The sequence below is a fragment of the Arachis hypogaea genome, chromosome 11 (genome assembly GCF_003086295.3).
Source record: "Arachis hypogaea cultivar Tifrunner chromosome 11, arahy.Tifrunner.gnm2.J5K5, whole genome shotgun sequence".
In the NCBI taxonomy this organism is placed as follows: Eukaryota; Viridiplantae; Streptophyta; class Magnoliopsida; order Fabales; family Fabaceae; genus Arachis; species Arachis hypogaea.
The window spans coordinates 98,070,564-98,076,023 of NC_092046.1; the positions used below are offsets into that span (position 1 = coordinate 98,070,564).

Genomic DNA, 5,460 nt, shown 5'->3' on the forward strand with positions numbered 1-5,460 from the left:
GCTACAGGCTTAAGGTCCAGTCTTCTCAGTTGAACCAGTTTGCCTTTTGAGTCAATCTTCCATTGAGCTCCTTCCACACATATGTCCATAAGGACTTGGTCCAACCTTTGATCAAAGTTGACTCTCCTTGTGTAGGGGCGTGCGTTCTCTTCCATCATTGGCAAGTTGAACGCCAACCTTACATTTTCCGGACTAAAATCTAAGTATTTCCCCCGAACCATGGTGAGATAATTCTTTGGGTTCGGGTTCTTACTTTGATCATGGTTCCTAGTGATCCATGCATTAGCATAGAACTCTAGAACCATTAGAATTCTGACTTGTTGGATGGGGTTTGTTAGAACTTCCCAACCTCTTCTTTGGATCTCATGTCGGATCTCCAAATACTCATTTTTCTTGAGTTTGAAAGGGACCTCGAGGATCACCTTCTTCTAGGCCACAACATCATAGAAGTGGTCTTGATGGGCTTTGGAGATGAATCTTTCCATCTTCCATGACTCGGAGGTGGAAGCTTTTGTCTTCCCTTTCCTTTTTCTAGAGGATTCTCCGGTCTTAGGTTCCATCAATGGTAATGGAAAAACAAAAAGCTTATGCTTTTACCACACCAAACTTAGAATATTGCTCGCCCTCGAGCAAGAGAAGAAAGAAAAGAAGAAGAAGAAGAAGAAATAGAAGAGAGGGAGAGAGGGTTGTGTTTCGGCAAAGAAGGGGATGAGAAAGTTGTGTTGTGTAAGAATGAAGAAGAATGGAGAGGTTTATATAGTGGAGGGAGAGGGGTTAAGGTTCGGCCATATGGGGTGGGATTGGGTGGGAAAGTGATTTTGAATTTTGAAGGTAGGTGGGGTTTATGAGGTAGGTTTATGGGGAAGAGTGGATGGATGTGAGTGGTGAATGGGTAATAGGAAAGAGAGAGATTGTGGTGATTGGTGAAGGGTTTTGGGGAAAGGTGTTTATTGGGATGAGAGGATGAATGAGAAGAGGGGAGAGTATGAGTGGAGGTAGGTGGAGATCCTGTGGGGTCCACAGATGCTGAGATGATCCTGTGGGGTCCACAGATCCTGAGGTGTCAAGGATTTACATCCCTGCACCATTGGGGCATCTAAAATGCCTTTGCATGCAATTCTGGCGTTTAAACGCCGAATTGATGCTTGTTCTGGGCGTTCAACGCCCAGATGCAGCATGTTTCTGGCGTTGAACGCCAGTTCTATGCTTGTTTCTGGCGTTGAACGCCAGTTCTATGCTTGTTTCTGGCGTTCAGTGCTAGCTTTCCTCAGTGTGCATTCCTGGCGTCTGAACACCAGGATGCTGCTTGTTTCTGGCGTTCAACGCCAGATGCTCCTTACTGGCATTTAAACGCCAGTAAGCCCTTCCTCTAGGGTGTGATTTTTCTTATGCTATTTTTTATTCTTTTTTTAATTTTTCTATTTATTTTGTGACTCCACATGATCATGAACCTAATAAAACATGAAAGAACAATAAGAATGAAAATAAAATTAGATAAATAAAAATTGGGTTGCTTCCCAACAAGCGCTTCTTTAATGTCAATAGCTTGACAGTGAGCTCTCATGGAGCCTCACAGATGTTCAGAGCATTGTTGAGACCTCCCAACACCAAACTTAGAGTTTGGATATGGAAGTTCAACACCAAACTTAGAGTTTGGTTGTGGCCTCCCAACACCAAACTTAGAGTTTGACTGTGGGGGCTCTGGTTGACTCTGCAGTGATAGAAGCTTTTCATGCTTCCTCTCCATGGTTACAGAGAGAGATCCTTGAGTTTTAAACACAAGGTTGTCCTCATTTAGTTGAAGGACTAATTCACATCTGTTAACATCTATCACAGCTCCTGTTGTGGCTAGGAAAGGTCTTCCAAGGATGATGCATTCATCCTCATCCTTCCCAGTATCTAGGATTATGAAATCAGCAGGGATGTAAAGGCCTGCAACCTTTACTAGCATGTCCTCTACTTGTCCATAAGCCTGTTTTCTGTAATTGTCTGCCATCTCTAATGAGATTCTAGCATCTTGTACCTCAAAGATTCTCAGTTTCTCCATTACAGAGAGTGGCATCAGGTTTATTCCTGACCCAAGGTCACATAGAGCCTTCTCAAAGGTCATGGTGCCTATGGTACAAGGTATTAGGAACTTTCCAGGATCCTGTTTCTTTTGAGGCAATCTCAGTTGATCCAATGCATTTAGTTCATTGGTGAACAGGGGAGGTTCATCTCCCCAAGTCTCATTACCAAATAAATTGGCATTCAGCTTCATGATTGCACTAAGGAACTTGGCAACTGGCTCTTCAGTAACATCCTCATTCTCTTCAGAAGAGGAATACTCATCAGAGCTCATGAAGGGCATAAGGAGGTTCAATGGAATCTCTATGGTCTCTAGATGAGCCTCAGATTCCTTTGGTTCCTCAAAGCGAAACTCCTTGTTCATCACTGGACGTCCCAGGAGGTCTTCCTCACTGGGATTCACGTCCTCTTCCTCCCTTGTAGGTTCGGCCATATTGGTTATATCAATGGCCTTGCACTCTCTCTTTGGATTCTCTTCTGTATTGCTTGGGAGAGTACTAGGAGGGGTTTCAGTGATCTTCTTACTCAGCTGGCCCACTTGTGCCTCCAAATTTCTAATGGATGACCTTGTTTCATTCATGAAACTCAGAGTGGCCTTAGATAGATCAGAGACTAAATTTGCTAAGCTAGATGGATTCTGCTCAGAATTCTCTGTCTGTTGCTGAGTCGATGATGGAAAAGGTTTACTATTGTTAAACCTGTTTCTTCCACCATTATTAAAACCTTGTTGAGGCTTTTGTTGATCCTTCCATGAGAAATTTGGGTGATTTCTCCATGAGGGGTTATAGGTATTCCCATAAGGTTCACCCATATAATTTACCTCTGCTATTGCAGGGTTCTCAGGATCATAAGCTTCTTCTTCAGAAGATGCCTCTTGAGTACTGTTGGATGCAGCTTGCATCCTATTCAGACTCTAAGAAATCATATTGACTTGCTGAGTCAATATTTTGTTCTGAGCCAATATGGCATTTAGAGTATCAATTTCAAGAACTCCCTTCTTTTGAGGCATCCCATTACTCACAGGATTCCTCTCAGAAGTGTACATAAACTGGTTGTTAGCAACCATGTCAATAAGTTCTTGAGCTTCTGCAGGCATTTTCTTTAGGTGAATGGATCCACCTGCAGAAGTATCCAATGACATCTTAGCTAATTCAGACAGACCATCATGCAATATATCCAGGATGGTCCATTCTGAAAGCATGTCAGAAGGACAATTTTTGGTCAGTTTCTTGTATCTCTCCCAAGCGTCATAGAGGGATTCACCTTCTTTCTGTCTGAAGGTTTGAACATCCACTCTAAGCTTGCTCAGCTTTTGAGGAGGAAAGAACTTGGCTAAGAAAGCCGTGACCAGCTTATCCCAAGAGTTCAGGCTATCTTTGGATTGAGAGTCCAACCACACTCTAGCTCTGTCTCTTAAAGCAAACGGGAAAAGCATAAGCCTGTAGACCTTGGGGTCAACCCCATTGGTCTTAACAGTATCACAGATCTGCAAGAATTCAGTTAAGAACTGAAAAGGATCTTCAGATGGAAATCCATGAAACTTGCAGTTCTGTTGCATCAGAGAAACTAATTGAGGTTTCAGCTCAAAATTGTTTGCTCCAATGGGAGGAATGGAGATGCTTCTTCCATGTAAATTGGAATTAGGTGCAGTAAAGTCACCAAGCATCCTCCTTGCATTATTATTATTTTCGGCTGCTATCTCCTCTTCTTGATCAAAAATTCCTGTAAGGTTGTCTCTGGATTGTTGTATTTTAACTTCTCTTAGTTTCCTTTTTAGAGTACTTTCAGGTTCAGGATCTGCTTCAACAAGAATGTTCTTGTCCTTGCTCCTGCTCATGTGAAAAAAAAGAGGATTAAAGATACCGGGGATCCTCTTTACCACAGTATAGAGGTTCCCTTGTGTGAGTAGAAGAAAAGAAGAATAAGAATGTAGAAGAGAAGAATTCGAACTCAGAGGAAAGGAAGGGGTTCGAATTTTGGGTGAAGAGAAGTGTTAGTGGATGAATAAATAAATAGAAGGATATGAGAGAGAGAATTTCGAAAATTACATTTTGAAAAAGAGTTAATGATTTTTGAAAATTAAGATAAAATTAAAATTGAAATTAAAAATTGAAACAATTAATTAATTAAAAAGAATTTTTGAAAAAGAGGGAGGTATTTTCGAAAATTAGAGAGGGAAGAGTAGTTATGTGGTTTTGAAAAAGATAAGAAACAAACAAAAAGTCAATTAGTTAGTTGAAAAAGATTTGAAAATCAATTTTTGAAAAGATAAGAAGATAAGAAGTTAGAAGAGATATTTTACAATCAAATTTTTGAAAAAATTAGATTTAAAAAGATATGATAGAAAGATATGATTAAAATTAGTTTTGAAAAAGATTTGTATTTTAAAATCAAAATTAATGACTTGACTCACAAGTAATCACAAGATATGATTCTAAAACTTAAAGTTTGAATCTTTCTTAACAAGCAAGTAACAAACTTGGAATTTTTGAATCAAAACATTAATTGTTGATAATATTTTCGAAAATTATGAGATAGAATTAAGAAAAAGATTTTTGAAAATCAAATTTAAAAATTTTCGAAAATAATAAAAAAAATGAAAAAGATTTGATTTTTGAAAAAGATTTTGAAAAACATAGGATTTTTAAATTGAAAATTTGATTTGACTCATAAGAAACAACTAAATTTTAAAAAGTTTTGGAAAAGTCAACTCAATTTCTCGGAAATTTATGAGTGAAAAAGGGAAAGATATTTTTTTGATTTTTCAATTTTTAATGATGAAAGAGAAAAATATCAGAAATACTCAATGCATGAAAATTTTGGATCAAAACATGTGATGCATGCAAGAACACTATGAATGTCAAGATGAACACCAAGAACACTTTGAATGTCAAGATGAACACCAAGAACTTATTTTTAAAAAATTTTTTATGCAAAAAAAATATGCAAGACACCAAACTTAGAAATCTTTAATGCTTAGACACTATGAATGCAAAGATGCACATGAAAAACAACAAAAAACACAAAATAAGAAAACATCAAGATCAAACAAGAAGACTTACCAAGAACAACTTGAAGATCATGAAGAACACTATGAATGCATGAATTTTCGAAAAATGCATAAATTTTTAGAAAAAATACAATTGACACCAAACTTAAAAATTGACTCAGACTCAAACAAGAAACAAAAAATATTTTTGATTTTATGATTTAATTAAAATTTTTTTTTTGGATTTTTGTATATTTTTATTTTTTTGAAAACCTATAGGGAAAAGGAAGCAATGAATTCACAGTCCTCAATCAAGATTCCAGGAATCATACCAGGTTAGTCTAAAGCTTGATGGCCAGCCAAACTTCAGCATACCATTTTGAAACTTTAGAATTCATTCTTAA

The 5,460-nt window shown here is 37.7% G+C and overlaps 1 non-coding gene across 1 annotated transcript; it reads left to right on the forward strand.

The window, feature by feature from the left end:
- The first annotated feature begins 3,262 nt into the window (after nucleotides 1-3,262).
- LOC112724808 (small nucleolar RNA R71) lies at nucleotides 3,263-3,370 on the forward strand. Its single transcript, XR_003163953.1, has one exon. It is a non-coding gene; the product is annotated as a small nucleolar RNA R71 (small nucleolar RNA).
- The last annotated feature ends 2,090 nt before the right edge of the window (nucleotides 3,371-5,460 follow it).